Source organism: Pteropus medius, unplaced genomic scaffold, assembly GCF_902729225.1.
Source record: "Pteropus medius unplaced genomic scaffold, Ma_sr-lr_union100, whole genome shotgun sequence".
NCBI classification, from domain to species: domain Eukaryota; kingdom Metazoa; phylum Chordata; class Mammalia; order Chiroptera; family Pteropodidae; genus Pteropus; species Pteropus medius.
The window spans coordinates 9,371,794-9,393,186 of record NW_024348304.1 but is presented as its reverse complement, the minus strand read 5'-3'; the positions used below and the strand labels follow the sequence as shown (position 1 = coordinate 9,393,186).

General features: G+C 33.0%; 1 long non-coding RNA gene across 2 annotated transcripts in view; it reads left to right on the top strand.

The window, feature by feature from the left end:
• The first annotated feature begins 291 nt into the window (after positions 1-291).
• Positions 292-21,393, top strand: part of LOC120616266 (uncharacterized) — a 60,488-nt gene continuing 39,386 nt past the window's right edge. For both annotated transcript variants that reach the window (XR_005656561.1, XR_005656560.1), the window contains exon 1: positions 292-906. This is a non-coding gene — a long non-coding RNA (uncharacterized LOC120616266). The remainder of the gene's footprint in view (positions 907-21,393) is intronic.

Below are 21,393 nucleotides of genomic sequence, written 5' to 3'. Positions count from 1 at the left end.
AGCTATTATGATCGAAGCCCAAGAATGATGTGTGGGATAAAAGTACGATGGGCTTCAGAAAGGAAGATTCAGGCTGGCCTGGAACAATTCTCTTAAGATATATGGAGTAAGGGCTGGAATAAACAAACGCACACACACTCACGCACGCACACACGCACGCACACACGCACACACGCACACACGAATACACATACACACTCATGAAAACAATTCATATCAGTTTGGAAGAAAATTCTTTAAACATTTTTATAAAGCATGAATTTAAAGAAATCCTCTAAAAATATTCTTGCATACTTTTCTGGACCAGGTAAACTGATTGTAGTTTCAAGGCTTCTCTGCCTAAGGCAAGAAAATCGAAGAAAGCAGTACCATTATCTCGTTCTGTCTTGTAGAGTCACATTTATCAGAAGACGTGTTAAGTTACTGTAATAGAGAGCTAAGTATACAGAGGATACAATAAGTGTCATGCTTTAAGTTGGTGCCTATGCCATGCAAAATATCAGGGGGATAGAGACAGTATACCCAATGCTTTTCTTCTTTTATTACCTAGATATTTATGGCAGAACATGTCTATTTCTTTACAGGCAGCCCTCGTTTTATTGCTCTGCACTTCCTTGTGCTTCTCAGGCTCTGTGTTTTTTGCAAATTGAAGGTTAAGACTCTCTATCAGCAAAAAGATTATGACCTGCTGAAGGCTTAGATCGTGCTTTTTTTTTTTAAATAATAAAGTATTTTTAATTAAGGTATGTACAGTTTTTAGATATAATTTTATTACACACTTAATAGACAACAGTGTAGTGTAAAAATAACTTTTATATGCACTGGAAAACCAAAAATTCTATGTGGCTTGCTTTATCGTGATGCCTCATTACAGTGATCTGGACCCCAGCCTGCAGTATCTCTGAGGTACGCCTGTATTTTTCATCTGAACTAAATAATTGTATAGATTAACTATATTTTTCTGTAGTTTCCAAATGATTTGTTTTGAAGTTGTTTAGTTGGTACCTTTTTGGTAAATTATAGAGAGAAATCAGACGACTTTGAAAATTCAGGATAAATTCATTTAACATTTCAATTTAAAGTCAATTCTAATAATGTGTGCTTTGTGCAAGTAATGTTATATCAGAGAGTCCGGTCTTCAAATACAAATGCAGATTTTCTAGAATAGTTAAATGTATGAGAGAGTGGAAGGAGCATAATAATTTTTTGTCACTCAATTCATTTGAGGTTGAAATTTGGAAGTTTAAGTTTAGAAAAAATTGAACTGGTGATGATTCAATAATGACAGTGAAAAAGGTAAGTAGAGATAAATAGTTATGAAATATTTATATTAAGACACTTAAAAGTAGTGGAATAAAAGGAAATTGGCAATGTGAGAGACACTGATTTAGAAGTTGTGAGAGGAAAAGAAAATTAGTTGCTCGTTTGGATGTGTTTTCTGTTTGGATGATTCTAGCTTCTATTCTGGTGCAAATGATGAAGGCAGAAGAAAATCCACCCTGAAATTTGAAGGAGATCTGATTTAAATGTGTAAGTTATTCTTAAAGACAAACAAGAAAGTCAGCAGTGTACAGAGCACAGAAATAGACGCCGAGGATGATGTACCTCTCATAATTAGGAATCGGGAGGAATAAGAGAAGTCTTTGAATAAAATGGACAAACAGTCTTAGAGGTAATGGAAAACCAGGATAGTGTGTTGCTAGGAAAATCAGGGAAGAAAGGCTTTGAGGAATGGCATGGCAAGGAGTTTCAGATGCACCAAGTGCAAAAGGAGAGACTGTCAGAAAAATGTCAGTTTCTGAGAATATTAATTTCCAAAGTAACTATTATTTATATGTGTTGCTATCTTTCTCTCATTTTTAAGAAAAGCAAAATCGATTTTGAATAAATTCAGCCTGACTTGTTACTTTTAATATTTTATTCCAAATAAATATAAAATTGTAAATAGGATAGTCCATTACTCATTTACAGCATGATCTATGATAGACTATGATTACTTCTTTATAAACACGTTTCTAAGAAGTTACAAGCTTAATTAACAAAACATTTTCAAGAAAGAAAAACATCCAGGTAAGGTAAAAAGGGAGAGAACAAGTAACTTTACAACTTTTATGCTTTTATTTTCTCTTTTCTGGAATACTGGTAACTATATTAACTATATTTTTGCAAATTAAATATATTATCAAGATTTGTGCAATCTCTGCTATTACATATGAGTAGCTAATAGTTTTTACATTGTATAGAAAATGATTAAATTTGAATAAATAAAAAAATCGAGTCAATTTTGCACAGAGTTTTTAATCTAATTAGAGAAGTTGCTATTCGAATTTAGAAAAACTCCCTGCGTTTAACAGCTGGGAAAATCAAACCTCAGCAGAGGCGTGAACTTTAATTGCCAAGGATGAAATATCCATTTTAATTTTATCTATTAATTATTACTAAAAGCACAATATAATACTAAACGGATTCCCACCCTCCCCTTGGTTTAGATATAGATATGAATGTGAATTCCCCATAAACTAGAGTGAAGTCAAAGGCAAAATTTCTATTTTAGTAGTTGTACGTTTCTTCCTAAATAATATCCCCATCTATTACAGAATTACCAGTTAATATGCACACAGCTGTATAATTATGTTCACGACTTCAATCTAATTGCCATAGTGACAGCCATAACTAGCAAAAAAATTCACTGAATAGTTTATTTCCAAAAGAAGTCCGGTTATGTTAATTCTCTGTCATTCTTTCAATGACAGTGTCAAATGTAAAAGTCAAGGAACGATTACTTTTGAAAGTTAAAAATATTTTATGGAAATGTCGTCTGAAGAAATCATTCATTCAGTAAATATGTATTAAGAGTCTGCTATGCTTCATAAACTGTTGTAATTTTTAAAGATAAGCAGTGTGTGGCGGAAACATTCAGAATCTCTATTTTTCAAGGAGCCTGATATTTAGTGTATCCTCTCCTTGCAGCTTATCCTCAAACACTGAAAAGGCCACTTGAGTTTGTAGTGGAGGCAAAATTTTACCTTCACCCTCTTAGAGTTTGTTTTTGTTTTTGTTTTGTTTTGTTTCATTTTCCAACTGGGCCTACACATGAAATTGACATTAAGACAGGTCAACAGGAAAAAAAAATAATAATTTCTATAGTGGAAGTTTTGCGTGATGCACGAGTGAAAACCAAAAGAAATGGCAAAACTTGTTTGCTTCTGTATGAGGTCGAACAAAGACAGGCGATTGTGGAAAAGTAAAATATGTGGGGAGACTAAAAGAAGATAAGAATTATTTTAACAAGGTCTGTTTGCATAGAGTTCTCTTGGTCTCAACATCTTGTCCTTGATAGAATGTCCCCTCTGGTCTAGGGAAGCCATCTTCCATAGTGGGTGTTATTTCTTGCTTTCAGGAAACAGAAGTGGAGAATCAGAGTGTTCTTCTTGCACCTGTTTTTGTTTTGTTTTGTTTTTGTTTTGTTTTTAAGCGTCTTTAGCTCACAGAAATTTTTATGTCAAAGAGACATATTTTGAGGTGATCTATTCTGATTTGCTTCTAGTTCTAGCCATCATATCTTTGTTTCATCTAGCACAAAGTAGAACGGAAAAATAAAGAATCGTGTCCTCTTTTTAAAGGAATCTTTAAAAACTTATAGTGACATATCGCCTTATAATCATTTGGACAATACTTAGTTACAAAGCTTGAAACATTACATGGACTTAGGAAATTGAGCTATTATTCTGGGCAACCCACGCCACTGTAAAGTCCTGGGTTACTGTGCTAAAGAAGAAAGATACAGCAGGTACCTTGTTATTTAAAATAAAATGCTTTTGAGGACTGTGTGGCCCTAGATAAAATAGCTTAGCAGAGGAAAAGAATAAGGAAGAGAAGAACCACTGTTTTATAAGCAACTCTCAGTCTCTTCGATATTTGACTTGATGTCCAGGCTGATGTTTAGTGTCATTAGGAGACATAGACGTTACTTTTTTTTTTTTTTTTTCCTGAGAATTCATTCAACTGAGTACCAGGCTGACAGTACCCAGATGAGTCTCTCTATAAGTTTGCAAATCTCTGGAGGTATAAGAATCATTTGAGGCACCTGATAAAAAATTCACATGCCTGTCCTCACCTGTGCAACTACTGAATCAGAATCTTTCCAGGCAGGGGAAGCCCTCAGAGTGACCCTTACCTATAATTACTTAAAGGACAAGAGAACTAAGGAATCTCTGGGCAAGCTGGCATGAAAAATCTGGATTCCAGAATTTTGCTAATTATATTCCAAACATGAATCGCTAAATTTTCTTCACTCTTTTATAATCTAGGTTTATACATCAGTTACATCCAGAAAATAAGGATGCCAGGACTCGTTGGTACATGTCTGTATCAATCAATCTATCTGCCTTGTTCTACGGTAAACCCATTGAATAATTTCAGTTTTATGAAATACTAAAAGATATTTACCTTTTAAAATAAAGGTATGTTGAGAATAACTCGCTTAGGTGGCATGGACACGGCTCAGTGTGCTATACAGAACTTAGATTCCCATTTTCTCTATTCTTTCACTAAAATCTAAGTTCTGAGCAATTCTGAACCTGTATCTCACTCTCACTGCGAGTTTATAATAGAAATTGAGCAATGTAAAGGTTATATCTAATGGGTTCCTACTATACTAGATAATTGGATTGTTAGTTATTAAGCCCTTCACTTCCATGTTTGTGCAGTTTAGAAAGGTGCCATTTCACAGAAACGTAGGTGAGACCATGTCTTGAAATGCTGCTCTGCTGGAGCTTGACTGCCTCTAAAGACCAAACTGGACGCCTCAGAGCCCCTGGTGCTAGCAACGCGGACATTCTAATTGAGTGTCTATTCCTTTGTTCCATTGATATGGGAGAGATTTTATTTATTTACACGTGCACACAAAGCCATTTAGGCTCATGTATGGCCATTGCTAGAGGCGAGTCTTTATGAAATACTGTCGATAAAATTTAAATGTGATTTGTCTCTTGCCACAGATGACCACCATCCTGCTGAAATCCTTTTATTCTTTACATCATGATTTAGCTTTTTATTCATTTTTATTCCTCTAGATTTTTTGACAGTCATTTCAAATTCCATTTAGGGGCTAGCACAAAGGGACATAACCAAGATGAATAAGACTTTCCATCTGTACTCTGACGTGACTTTAAGAGAAAGAACATATTTCCAGAATGTTAATAAGTCATGGGGTTCATCTATAATGGAACTACACTATAAAGTTCTTGAAAAAAGTAGAACAAAGTATTTTAAAATTTTAAAACAATTATTATATTGAACATGATTTTTTTTTTTCCTTCAAAGGAATATGGCCCCCTTTGCATAGGGAATGAAAACCTTGCCTTTTCTCCCCATAGATTTATTCCCTTGCCTTGTATCTTGATGATGACAATAAGTGAGAATTCTATAGAAAATATATTTCTAACAGCACGAGCATACTAGCTAAGTCTTATTTTTTGTGCTAGGGCAGAGTCGGAAACCAACAGTATCATCAGGTGAAACACTGAATAAACAACTTTAGCTTCACTATGTGTGTTTCCATTGGTGTGTTATCCACAAGCTTTAATGTCTAAAAGGGAGTCTCCTCCCCGAACCGAGTGTGTTCTCAGAATACTGGTTAGTTCTCATTTTCTTTTTCAATTACAGATATGCTCATAAAGAAATATGTGAGGATATTCAGAAGATACTCAGAAAAAGAGGAAATATGGACTACATTTTGTAGAAAAAATTAATATCTAATAACACTTTTAATAGAAATGTGCTTAATTTACATTCCTTGATACATTTTCTGAATTCAACTTCCTATATATCACATTGAAAGTATTTTTATTTTTAATGCAGATATGATATATACTGATGTTTAAACAAGGTCAGAAATAAATTAAATTTTCAGTAGGTAAACTATAGCATTTCCCAAAGTACTAATAATTTTAAACGAGAATACTCAATATAGTTCAGATAGTCAATCATTTTTGGCCAACAAGAGTGATATTTAGTATGGTCTAATATGAGTCATATATCTTTATAAAAATAGAATTTTGTATGAGGACAAAACACATTTGTAGACACAATGATTTAATATTTTATAAAAGAAGAACCTTTTAATATGGAACCATACATAAAGGATTTTCTCTCTACTTGTAATTAGTGAATAGTTCTCTAAATATATTCAACATAGATTGTATCATTAGAAGATATTCAAAAATTTAAATTTTTCAAAAGAGGAAAGTCAGGATATAATGGAATGGCATTTGCAATGTGCTGGAAGAAAAGAATTTTATGCATGATGAGAAAACATTCCAAAATCAAATTGAAATATGGACTTTTCAGATAAATAAAACCAGAAGAATTTGTTAGCAGGCAGCAGAAAAGCCAATATGAGTTTGCCAGGCAAAAGTAAAATAGATAAGATCTGTAACACAGAAATAAAGGAAGGAGTAGCAAATATTAGAAGTGATAAACATTTATGTAAATATGAAAAAATTGACTATAAAAATAATATTTACAAACTTTAAAACATGTAGATGTAAAAAAATAAAACATAGAAGAGGGAAATAATTAGTTTATATGTTCTAATATTTTAGCAATATCAGAGAATTGATGAGTAATCATTTATTCTAGACTATAATAAATCAAGGATTCTCCAAGGTATCCACTATAAAAAAAAACGTACAAGTTAATAGGAAAAAAAAAGTATACTAATTAAAAAAATGATTAGACCAGAACAAAGCATGAAAGGAGTAAAAGTGAAATTTAAAACATAGTCAAGTAGAAAAGATGGTCAAATAGAAAAAAAGATAGTCAAATTGAAAATTGATAGTAAAAGTGAAATTAACTAGCAAAATGCATGAAAATTAAGCTATATTACTTAAGAGAAATATAACACAAAAAGATGTTTATAGTTGATTAAAATATGTATTACTCAAACACGGACTAAAATATGTTCCAATAAATTTGACAGTTTAAATAATTGCAAATGACTGCAATTTGCAATAAGTTTTTAGAAGAAAAATTGCCCATGTGCATGCTAGAAAAGAACACAAAAGAAAAAGGAAACATTTAAATATCTTTTGAAGAAATTTAAGATGCAGAGAAATTGCCAGGTTCAGTGACATCAGTGATTTTTTTCCCCAAAATATTAAAGGAAGAAATCACACAAAACTTCATTGAACTCTTCTACAGAATAAGGAAGGAAAAAAAGTTTTGGGGGGACCAATAATAACCTGAATTCTAAATATGACATGGACATTACAAGAAAGAAAAAATTATAAATTAATTTCTCTCATAGATTTATGTACAACAATCCTAATATAAATATGAGCACATAATATCCATCAGTATATCTAAAGATATTGAATTTCAAAGATGAATATCTTGAAAAACAAAGAGTATTACAGATGAGTAGTGGAGTAATTGAATTGAAAGTATTTTTGATTGTTTGGGTATGTCAGGTTCAGAGTTGAGATAGTGAATAAAAATAGTGATTCAAATGTGTATAATAAATATATATGGTAAACATAAATTAATTCCAATAAAGTAAAACATTTACAAATGGGCACATGGGGAAAAATTTAAAAACTAATATAAAATGGCAGGATATGAGAGAATATATTTGCAAAGCATAAACCACTGTAGTGAAACAATTTCAAACATATCAGCAATTTAGCTGTATGCAAATAACACATATAGCAGTAAAACCATATTTGGTGTAGTTATGACAAGTATTAGTATTGATGAACCTCAAAAACAAAGTTGAGTGAAAAGGTAATATCCAGCAAGACATATATGATTTTACACAATTTCTACAAGTTTAAATGCATGATAACAAGAGGTCATATTTTAGAAATATCAAAATAAAAAATGCTAATGGAATTCAAAATTCAGTACCTTTGTTGAAAGGAAAAGAAGTATACAAGAAGCTTCAGGTATGTTAAAAATGTTATATTTTATATGATAGATTTGGGAAACCTGGGTATTTATTAAACAAGTTTTAAATTTCAAGTATTGCAATCTTAAATACTGTATAACATAAATACTGCAAAGCTAATTTTTAAAATTACTATATTGGAAGAAGATATTTACAAAAATATACATCCCCAAAATGTGAATATGTATAATATAAAAATAACTCCTCCTAATCAATACAAGTAACAGACAACTCACTAGAGTGTTGGTAGCTCATAGAAACAGGTGATTCACAGATACAGGTAGGAGTATAGTAAACAGGAAAATTTTCCCAAATTCACTAGTAGTTTTGGAAAGCCATTAAAAAAAAAAAAGATATAGTTTCTTAATTAGCTCAGAAACTCTAAAGTGAAATATCAAGTGTTAACAAATGTGTAATTTAAAAAAGTTTCCTAAACATTTAGAAAGTGAAATACTAGTTAATTTGGAAAATGAGTTATTTTTGCTTAGGGGGAAAAAGTTCCACTTTTAACATATGAAGGAAAAAAACTTACAATTTAATAAAAACCAGTAATTCCAGTTTATTATTTGTTAGAAATTTCTCATATACAAATACCAAAAATATTATACAATTTCTATTAAAATCTATTGAAAACCATGTATACATATTCTAGTATTAAATTGATATGATGAAATACTATACTGTAGTTAAAAGAAAGGAATTAGCCCTATATATCAAAGGGGATGAGTTTCCAGCAATGTTATGTTCTGTGTTAAACAAAAAGACAAAGATATACATATATGTATGAAATATAATTTATACAATTTTTAAATGCAGACAAATCCCATATATTATACAATAATCATTAAGTACTATTAGCTAATACCTACTGAATGCTGAGTGCTGTTATAAGTATTTTACATATATTATCTCACTGAGTCCTCATAACAGCACTGTGTTTAAGATAATTTTATTTTCTCTTTTATGGATAAAGATACTAAGACACAGAAATAAAATAACTGAGCCTAAGTCACACAATAAGTATTAGAATTGATATATGAACCCAAGAAACTGTTTCTGGACTGTGTTCTTAATCATTGTGCTATACTGTGTGTGTGTGTGGGGCGGGGGGAGGGGAGAGAGGGAGATTCTACATATTTAATCAGAGGAAAGCATACCATGACACCTGTCAGTAATTGTCTTACATTGGAGGGGAGGCTGATGGGACTAGAGATGTCAGTAAAACAGTTCACCAGCTTTATAATTCTGATACCAATTCCAGCGTGTAGAGTTTTTCTCCACACCACCAAGCAGTTTTCAGAAACCAGCTGAGTGTCCTGTAATTCAATTCAATTCTGACACTCTCGACTTGGAGACAGCATCAGATCCCACAGGTTAGGGGCTCAGTCCTGTAAGACTGCTCCCCCACGTCCAATCACAGGTCCAGGTTGTCATTTGTGCCCCTAGTGAAACTGTTACAAGATGTTCTCACGATCTCCTCCAGAGATTCAATTAATTTGCTGGAGCAGCTCATAGAACTCAGAGAAACATCTTACTTACTGGATTTCCAGTTTATTATAAAAGGATATAAAAGCCAAGTGGAAGAGATGCATAGGGCAAGGTATGTGGAAAAGGGTTCAGAGCTTCTCAGACCTCTCTGGACTCACCACTTACCTAGGTGCTTTCTGAATCACCCCACTAACAACAAAAGACACCTTGATAGCTGTCATAACTTAGGAAATGGCAATGGTTTTAAGAAGCTCCATACCAGGAACAGGGACCAAATATATACTCTTATTATAAATCACAATCTTCATGTGCCATTTTCATGTAAAATACTGTGAGTTTCTGACAATCTCTTTATTTCCCTCATAAATCAAACTTCTAATTGCTAGGAGTGAGGTAGGGCAAGGAGGAGGGGGTTTCAACTGGAAGACAACTTAGAAACCAATCGCATACAATCAATCCTTAGAGCCCTCAGATGTATCTCATTTGGCCCTCGCACCCACCCAGGCGGGCAAACAGAAAGTCTTTTCTTCCAATAGGTAAAATAGCCCCTTAATATTCAGATGTGTTGGAGTGGGTTGCCCACACTCATAAATACTAGGAAAAGTCAGAGCCAGAATCATGAAAAAATGAAACCCACAACAGTGGTTCCAAAGTGATGGGGTAAGGTGCTTTTTTAAGGAGGAAGAGATGGGCAGGACATTTATTTCTTATATGTGCTTCTCACTCTTTTCTCTCTCCTCCATTTTTACAATGTGAGCTGGTACATGGAATTTCCTGTGCAGAATTCTCCTTGACCTTCGGTGGCACAGAAACACTGAGTAGAGTCCAATTAAAGGCTCATGGAATCAACCGATTGGAACTCTTTCCTAGTTATTAAAGAGAGGTCAACCATTCCTTAGAACAGTAACAACCAGCAAGCTAAGAAGCACAGGGCCAGGATCTGTGGAAGTAGACTGGGGAGGAGTCCCTGTACTCAAAAAGCAAGGCGGTTCATACATACAGATGTTTGCCAATCCAATGATCAAATAGAGGATGTATTCTTACCTCATAACAAAAGGATGCCTGCACAAGGAGCAATAATAGGTAAACAGGTGATTTGGAGAAGAGGGATCCAACCATCTCTTGAAAACTACCAATGACTAATATAAAATGTCAGGTGATCGTTGTAGAGATAGGGTTCAGCTCTCTCAATATCTAAACAACCCATGCATGCTACTGGGACGAGAGGAAATCCACAAAATTCTACAGTGAACATTCTTAAATGGTACGTTGTTCATACAGCATACATAAAAAACTGTATCTCATATACTCTGTACAGAAGTATTTCTTCAAAGTGCCAATATTTGTGGCATTTTTCATGATTATTATTGTTGCGTATGTGTCTATCCCTTCTAAATAGACTAAAATTTTCTTGAGACTAAAGATGCAATTTGATTAACCTTTCCAATCCTCAACTATTCTGATTACATACTGAATATAGTAAAAGCTTAAAACATTTTTTGAATGAAATTCATTAGGATAATCCAGACCCTGAAGTAATGGAAATATTGTTCAGAAGCTTAGCTTTTTATATGTAAATAACTTTCAAACTTCTTGACACACTATTCATTCATAGACTTAATTATTTATGTTTTGAGTAATTGGGATTAACCTTTTATGACACGTATAATCAGCAAAAGTAAGTTATAGAACACTATATAATTATTTCATGAACTTTTTCAAATTAATTACAAACTAAATCTGTTCACGGTATACAAATGTGTCTAGATGCATGTTTTTAAACCCAAATCCCAGATTTTTAAAGGGGATGTAATAAAGAAAATAATGTAAATTTTCTACAGGGATGATATATTTTTGGTTGAGTGTGTATCTATAATAATAATAATTTTACCATTAAAATAAATCAGCTGCTATGTGTCAGACACGCTTCTAAGCCCTTTATAGATATAATTAACATTAGGTCATAGGCATCTCTCTGACCTACCCTCTTCAGACTATCTTTCAAACTAGAAAGGAATAGATGTGAGTTTACAAATTTTAGAACAGAATTATCTACTCTGTCACCTGAACATCTGATATCTAAACCATATGAATTATTTTAAATAAACAAAAACATTTATATTTTTGACATCCATCAATGGATTTAACTATGATTTATAATTAAAACTTTCATAAGCCTCGCTTAAGTATAGAAAGAATCTGCAATTATTTACTTGGCTACTTATTCTTAATATTTTCCAATCTATATACTTAGAACAAGTTAACATCCCTTACAGGCTCAGCTATACCCCAGATCCTGAAACAAATCCCTTTGCTAATCTTTTGAGATTTAATTTGTTCTACTTCAGATGACTGACATTTTAGCATTTGGAACCGGTGTTCTAATTTCTGTTACTATATTAAGTTTTATAAGAACAACAACAAAAATCATTTTAGTTCTCTGTAGAAATACTTTCACTCAGGTGAATTCATCTTACATTCTCAATATCTACAAACTTCCATTAAAGAAATATCTAATCGTTTTGTAAAACATAATGAAAACTTTGCCTATTATACCCCCTGCGCCCTTTATGTAAATATGCCCTGTGTGTCCCTTATATAAGAATCACATAGTACATTTTGCTAGTATTCCGAGCTGAATTGTGTGCTACTCAATATTATTGAATGATACAAGCTGCGTATAATAAGGTATTAGGTATCAGCATAACAAAGCATTTATCTTTATTCATTCATTGACTCTACAAATAGTAGTTACTACATAGTAGTTCCCACTGTGTACCAGGAACTGTGCTAGTCAGTGGGGGTAAAACAGTCAGAAAATAACAGAAATTGACCATTCTCTTATAAATATGCTATAGTGTAGTACCTAAAAATAAACTGCAAGTTATGTGAATAAAAACTCATAAGCTCATAGATCCTAGAAATTCATCGTAATCTTGCTAGTTAGGAAAGGGCTAGTTAGGTATGGGCTCTTGATTCATTAATATAGAGCAGATATCTAAAGAAGGAAAGTTAAGTAGGGAAATGATTGAGTGGGTAGGGAATACAATAGAAGGGGATATCTTTTAAGCCAAAGAAACAGTATATTAAAAAGGAACATAGAGCTTCTGGAAGAATTTATGAGATATTATTGTCCTTTGTGCTGTGGTATGTAGGTTAGTTAGAAGCTAAGTCGATGGTAAGACTAGGAATAGGGTGTGATGGTGACTTGAACCAGTGGAATGATAGTGGAAAGGGAAAAAAAAGTGATTTTAATGCCATGTGGCTATGACTTAGTGATAAATAAGATATAATATGTGAGGGCAGGTAACCGTGACTTCTCATTAGCTGTCATATTAATAAAGGTGAAAAGTATCAATCACAGATAGCAAACACTGGAGGACACAGTCAGTTTTCTGTGGTGGGGAGGATATGCAGAAGAGATTCTGGATTTATTTGGAATTTGTTAAGTCTGAGGTAACTCTGACCATTTTGTATTTAACATAAATTTAATATTCTACCTAGAGCCAAGAAACATTTTAGAGTCTTTAGCTATTAAGTGGACAGTTGCAGATATGAGTCTAGAGCTCAATGAAGAAACTTAAATATAAATTTGGAAATCATTAGAATATAGGTGATGTATAGTTTACCATGGAATTATTAACATAGATGAGATGAGATTGAGAAGTGAAAATATATAGCACTGAGTCTTGAGGAGCTTCAGTGCTGAGAGAGATAGAGGTGATGATGTAGAAGAGGAGACCAAGGAGCTGAATCCAGATAACAACAGAATGAGATAAATAGAAGTCGGTGTCAAAACCTGAGGAAAATGTGTTTAAAAAAATAATCCACAGGACAATTAAGAAACCTAAAAATATGCTTTCAAATTAACCTCCAGAAGATCCTGAGTAATTAGAGTAAGTACTATTTTGATAGACTAATTGAGGCACAAAACACGTGGAATTGGGCTGAGGAATGAAAAATGAAGCAAGGAAGTAGAGAAAGTGGATGCCGACCACTCTAAAGAAATTAAATCATGAGGAAGGAAAGAATGCCATGATAGTTCGTGGAGATTGTGTGTGGTACAGTAGATTGTTTAAAGATGATGTGACTTGAACGTGCTTCATTGCCAGTTGAAAGGTTTTATTATAACATATGTAGTTGAAGAAATAGATGACGTAGGATTCCTGCTAAGGAGGGTAGAGATGACCATTGTCGAGCTTACTCGACAGTATGCATAGTGCTAATGATCAATTTTTTGAGTGCTTTTTCTCAAGTAGTAGAGAAGACCTCGTTTGGAAATGGAGAAAGCAGATGGACAAGCTTTAGATTTGTCTCATGGGTGCAATGAGAGTAAAAAAAGCAAATGAAGTTTAGGGTATTGGTATGAGAATTATTAAAATAATGAACCATGGAACATAAGATGTATATGAAGGGGAAAAAGATGAGGACAATGAATGAAAATATGGAAAAGCAGACAAGTGAAGGTTCACATGAGATCAAAGAAGGGTCAAATGGAAGTAATTCACAAGTGAGCTGAGAAGGTTGGTACAGAAAGCATTATTATTAGAAGCAAAAGTGGGTGGTGGGCACACTGTTGGGTGGAACAGGATCTAGCTTGTAATGTCAGTGTATGTGGCTGAGGAAGGAGAGGAAAGAATCATTGGCTATGGGGAGATTAAAGAACAAAGAAGCTGAACATTGGAATGGCCATCTAAATGGAAACGGGGCTCACCTAGAATGTTGGCAATAATTGGGTTGGAGAGGACACTGAAGTTAGATGTGGACATGTTACAGAAAGGAGTGCGCAGAGGAATGTTGGCTAGACATAAGGACAGATGTCTCAAATGCAGAGTTTCTACAAGATCAGTGAGTATAGATCTGGATATTATAGCAAGGAGCAAACAGAACACCAAGCACAGCAAACGAAGTTGAGTGTGTGGCACAGGGGCGAGAGAATAGTCACTACTGGATAAGGCGGCTGGTAAAGTAATTCTCGGCGGGGGGGTGGAGTTGGGGGTAGGGGGAGTGCTTAAGTTAAAGCGTGAAACACGAATAAAATATCGATACCGCTTAGGACGTGCAGTTTCAGAGGTCAGAGCGGAAAGTATTCTAAAGTTTAGATGAAAAGCAAATTAAACTTATCGAAATGAAGTGTTAGTAGATGATAGAGTGTAGAGGTAGGATATGGGATAAGTAAGGGATTTTGAGTGAGGAAAAGGCACTAAATGATTTTTAGTGCAGACTTTTTTTTTGTACTTTGCATAGTGCATAGGTTTTAAGTAGAGGTTGCCATCCATTTTCCATTCCATTATATTCTGTGGCTCAAAATCTTGAGCATACAGTAAGCTCACATCTCCTACTTTGACAAAATATCAGCTATGGTGATCAGGTTTTGGTTTCTGTTTGTTCTTATTTGTTTTTCTTCCTTAAGCTAACAGAAGTTAAGATAATTGATCAAAATTGTACCTATCCTTACCCACTGCTTACAAATACACTTCCCCCTCGACTATTTCAAATATTCTTGATTATTTTATGAACACATCAGAGACGATGATAAGGGTACCCTTAAGATGAGCAAGTTAAAACGCAGATGGATTCGTTTGTGCATATTCATGATCATTTCTCATTACTGGAGGCTGCCCATCACTATATTTTCAAACACATCAACTCAAAACATTTGATATTTGCATAGAGTGTTAATCATGAAAGCATTAACATTGTGTTAGAAGGTAAAATAAGTACAGTAAGTTCATTGTTTTAACATTATCATCCGTCAACTTATGTTAATTTTAAAAGACTTAAACCAGCATCTTATGTATCTGAAAAATCTGTATAAAGTTGTAATTTTAATTTATCAGTGAGTGTTTCTACATTAATTAAATATGCACAGGTTTTTAAAATAGATTAAAATATGAAAGAGATCAAGCTATTTACAATCTAATTAGCTCAAAAATTGGATGGGTAATATAAATGCATAATTAATCTGGTTTGACTATGACAAACTTGAAAGGGAGATTATGAAATTAGTAACAGAAAAAAAATCATTAAAAAAAAGAAACACTTTATAATCAAAGCCAAAGTGAGAGAAATTCCATCAGACATCTTTAATTTTTTCACCCTATCTTGTGGAAAATTTCATGCCATATAGATTCATAAATAAATAAAAGGCAAAGCATGAAAATATTTTATTTCCAATAGAATTCCAAAAAAATTATTGTTGTCAAATACTTATAAAGTAGATAAATTATAAAACATTTACTTTTTTTATTTGTAAATAATTTCAAATATAAAAATTGTAAGTATATTATAAAGAATACTCATCAACCATTTATCTATGTTGAACTGTTGTTAACATTTTTACTTCATTTGACTTATCTTTTGCTCTTTTTCTTTCTCTTTTTCTCTTTTTCTTTCTCCAAACAATCTATAAGTTGTGTATATCGTTAACCTTTATCCCTTTTACTTCAAAATGAATTTTGTAAGAATAAGAATATTCTTTTATATAACTACAGTGCATTATGAGCATCAGTATATTTAATATTGATATAATAATTTAATTCAAATTGCTCTCTGTAGTCTAGCTTGCTGATTGATTTAATGATGTCCTGTGTAGCGAATTTTTTGTTCACTAAATGCTCCAGTCTAAGATCAAGTATTATATTGAGTTATCATTTCTCTTTATTCTACTTCAATGAAAAAACATTGTCAGCTTTTCTTTAAACTTTATGAATTGATATTATTGGAAATTAACTCCCTATGTTTTTGTTGTTTTGTTTTAACTTTGATTTTAAAGCATGTCTTTCGAGTTTCTCTGATGTTTTTCCTCATTTTTAGGTTCAGGTTTTATATTCCTAGCCACAATACTTTATAAGTAATATAGTGTCCATCCAATGACACACCATGTCCATCTGCCCCTCATTAATAATGTGAATTTATATCACACTGCCAAGGTGTTGTCTGACATATTCATTATAAACATGGTTCTCAAACTATGTGGTAATGCACTCTGGGGTCCCAAAATGAACACATGGGGTGCCTTAAGATACTTTTAATTTTCTAGAGAAATACAATGGTACTTGACATCTACCAGAAACCGTACTCACTGTTAGCTTGAAGAGACCTCACAGTTACATTAGATCATACTATGTTCTTTCAAAGATGCTATAGCTTTACAGAACTAGGTGGTTAATGTTCATTGTGATGAAAACAAGTTTACACAAAAGCAATGTAGAGAGTCACGGCATCCATTGTGATTCAAACCCAGTGAGAATTTGTTTCGGTGCTCCAAAAGTGTGCATCAAGTATTAAGTTATTTAATAATGAAAAAGAATAATTCTTTGTTTCTTTAAAAATATGTATATTTTTACAGCTGGTTACTAAGTCTTTGGCTTATAATTATTAAGTTGTTTGAATCTGATCTTCTAATAGAACTGGTTTCCATATCTTTTGGCCCATTAGAATTACTAAAAATTATACAGATATGGTACTGAACTTAGGAAACTTTTCACTATATGGTGACTACTTTTTGCCATTGTAATTAATATACAGTTTATGCTGAGACGTTTTAAGACACTCAATTTAATCTTTGATCTTTAATATTTAATCTATGCTAAGACACTTTTAGATCCTCACCAACACCCATCACTCCCAAATTAATCATTTAGTGAAGAGTATTGTCTGGTTCAGTCTTTAATAAGATGATTTTGAAATGATTATTTCAATTTCCATCATTTCCTTCAAATTCAGCAGTCCACATATGGCCATTTTACTGAAAGCAAGAGCCCACTGTTTTTTTTTCCTATCCGTCTATCTATCCACCTATCCATCCAACCATCTGTACAACATTTATTATAGGTATAGGCTCATGAATTTAAATTTTATTTCAATATTTATAATTCATTACACTTCTTGATTATTTTGTCGATCAAATGGCCCCAGATTTGGCCACTCGAAGCCTATATTCAAGATGGTACCTGTGTCCTTGTGACATACACCCATTTTTTTTTGCTCTTGCTTACTTTCTGTCCTGGCAAGCTTACTTTCTGTTCTGGTCTCACCTTGTACTTCTCTGATCCAGCCCTAGAATTAATTATTTCTCCAAGGAATCTAATGCTTGTATTTGCATATTTACACATTTATATATTTTAGAAAGCACTGGTCCATATAAATGCCTCCAGTTTCAACCAGGCCAACAATTTTCTTCCTTTGTCTCTTTCAATATTTGAAATTCTTTCTTCTATTGTGAGGTCCCTGGCTCCTACTGTATCAAAATATTTACTCATTTTCTAAACAAACAAAAATGCTACATTCATAAGATGTTTCAATTAATTATTTATTTCCAGTTGAGTATCTTATTTATTTGAAATACAGTTGGGTTCATTTGCAACAGATGATGAGTCTTATTAGACTAGCACATAAGCAAACACTTGATACATAATAGTCTGAAAGGGGATCAAGTATAAACATTTGTAAAAAAAGTATCTCATCACAAAAATAATACTTATTTAAATTAACATTATATAAATCAAATAGATTTTTTTAGCCATACAGTTGCTCTCATTAACAAAATGATTCATCTATATGTATCTTTGTTGTTATCATCCTAATAAATACATTAGATCAATGTTTTATCTTTTGGTATCTATACTACAGCTACATGAGCTCATGAGTGGTTTCCATATAGGAATTTTTATTATAAGTAAAATATATTTCTTCAATATATTTCTCATACTTTATTTAAAAAAACATATAGTTAAGATCAAAATAATTATCTTTGGTAGTTTAACTTCCCTGAGGAGCTTAATGAGGTAAACCTGTATAATTCACTCATGCCAAAACATATGGGACTTGATGGTGAAGTTTATTATGAGCAAACAGGTCAAGTATTGCGGTTCATAACATTTCTTTTAATCACTCAAAACTGAGCAAGCAATCCAAGACAGTTGGCAGGAATAGCACTTAATTTTCTTTGCAAGGGTTATTTTTCCCTTCTCTGTTCTTTGTACTATGACAAAAACAAAACAAAACAAAAGATTTGAATTAACTTTCTCTTTTGTGTCTTCATACCTCTTACAAAGAAACACACACACACACACACACACACACACACACACACACTCACACTTCTCCCCCTCCGCTTCTTCTCCCTCCCCCTCAGTAAGTGGTCATCTGTTTCTACATAACGTCTGTGTCTTCTTTTTCTTCTCCTTCTCTAATTCCTATTTGGAATGATATATTCTAGGCTTCGAATTCATTACAAGTACATCCTCTCTTTCTCTCTCGCTCTCTCTCTCTCCCTCTTTTTCTTTCTTGGCCCTATCCAAGTAGGAAAAGCTGCAATAACTAGCGACAGTTAGTCTTCTACATTGGCAACTCCATCATTATAGAGCAGTGACTATGGTTCTTCTGGTCTGTGAGCTGATCCAAATGGTGCCCTTCAACTCCATCGTGTATGCAAAAGCTCTGCAGTCTACAGTAGCCAGTTCTCAATGGGCAGAAATATTCTTTCCTGGAATAATTATGTCGCTTTCCCCTGATTTAAGTGTTTCTGTGTATGACAATCTAAAACTATTTTTTTTGCTATTTTTAGAACAGGGTAATTCAAGATTTAAAGGAAGAAATGGTATTCGTTATTATTTGAAACTTTTTAAATATTCGATATGTGGGGCCATTATAATCTCTGCATCACAACCTCTCCTCACCCTCGGCAATGCCAGAAACACTACTGCTTTTCCTCATCTGTATGGCTATAAAGTATTAATTAATGTATTTACTGAAAGCTACTCTGTGCCACTTTCTATTCTATTCTGGGATTTCAGCATTAAACAAAATAAAGCTCTGTTTTAAAGGAACTTATGTCCTGATGGAGTTGAAAAAGATTAACCATGTTAAATAAATAATGAGTGAGATTTTAGTAACAAGCCCTATAAAGAGAATAAATAGAACTTATTTAAAGAAATTGAATACAAGAATGAGGATTATTCTATAGGATCTTCAGGAAAACTTTCTGTGAAGATGATGTGTCATACAGCCAAAGAAAGAGCTTAATATTTTCAATTTGAAGAAAAAACATTTTAAAAAAGATGTGAATCCCTTAACATACAGAGGTGCTCAGCTGGTTTAAAGGAAAAGACTAGTCTGGTTAAGGCACAAGACTGAACAAGTAATAGATAATAGGATAAATAATAGATAATATATAAATAATACATATTAATATAAATAAGTATAAATAGTATAGATAGTATAAATAAGCTTAGGACAGTCAAGGGTCAGATGCCATAGGCCTTGCAGGTGACTGCAAATGGTGCCCTTTGGTATATCAGTGATTGTTGTGGTAGCTACAGAGTTTGTGAAGCAGCGTTAGCAATAGTAACCAAATGTTGTTAGCTACAATGAAACAAAAATAGAAAAAATGTTCTCTACCAAATAAAATCTAGAAGACATCTATGCATATTCAAATATACCATCAGCTGGCCATATTATTATCCGCTGGAATAGTTGGGAACCTTAACATCGTGAAAACCTCACTGTATCGGGTAGGCACTCAGGAAAATTAATTATATATCTATACACACCAAAAGTACATACGTGAAATGAAAATATCGGTAACCTCAGTTTTCTAATTTCTAAGAAATTATATGCATATTAATATATAAATATATAACCTTAGTGTATAATACTTAGTATTATGTAATATACATTAATTAGGTCAAATAGTTTTATGTCCAGAGGCAGCTTTAGAACCCATTTGATTTGTGCTTATGTTAAACCTTTAGGATTTCTAAAGACAGAATTTCAGAGAGCAGTTTGTATAGATTTATCACACTTATGCAATAAACAAGATCAAGTTTAAAATTAGGTGGAAATATCTTTTAAGCAGTGATGAAGGTATTGATAAAAACAGGCTTTATTTTAATAATATAGGTATGTCTTACTATAAAGCTATTTCAATAAGTAACAAGCTTTAGTTGTAGCTCTGTAAATACTTCAAAGGAAAACTTATGAAGTTCCGACGATTCATTAAAACTCTGAAGAAAAGGCAAGCAGGGTTCAGAAATAATAAACTCAGAAGCAAACAATCCAATCCAAGAAAAAGAACATCGATATCTCCATAATGAAAAATGGGGAATTATATTTATTTAGAGGCAAAGTAAAACACGAAAATATTTACTGCACTTGGAGGACAGGTTACATGTTACTAACATTTTCAGATGAAGTATGATCGGATATTCCATCGAGAGTTCCTCTGGGATGCTGATTAATCAGAAAGGCTCTGTGAAATGTGTGGTCATTGAGCCACTCTTCAAAATTAGGTAAGATTTAGACGCACAAAGATTTGGAAAAGGACACATCTGTAGAAGGTATATAGTATGAGCAAAGTCATGGAAACAAAATAGAATATACAGAGAAAAATCAAGCATTTCAGTTCATTGGTTTATGACATGCTTTACAGAAGTGCGGGCAGTACGTGCATTAGAAGAAAGTATGTGAGAATCACATACTGAAGACCTGAAAAATAAAATTAACCCTCATTTCCTCATTCACTCCTTATCTCCTGTCTCTATTCATTTTCCTTCTCTCCGTTCTCTATTATTTTCCCACGTATCTGATTATTTAAGACTATCATATTATTCAATTATAAATGTAATGTTTATCAACATTATTTCCCTATAATTAGAGTTCTTTCTTAATTGAGTTACAAGCATTTCCTTGTAGTTCCTTATAAATCCATTTGCCAAGGTAAACAAATAAGTTCATTGGTTTATTTTATTCTCCTAGGGACTGAGCATGGGCTTAAGTCAAATTAAGGATGATCTGTATTGCTAGGCACCCATGCCCCAAATTGAAATTAATCAGAGGTTCATTGTATCAGGGGAATCTAAGGCACAGGGGTTATATTTATGCTAATTTTTGTTAATATGACTGGAAGGCATCAGAGTACAGTGGAACACAGAGCAGCCTTGGAGTTTAAGAAT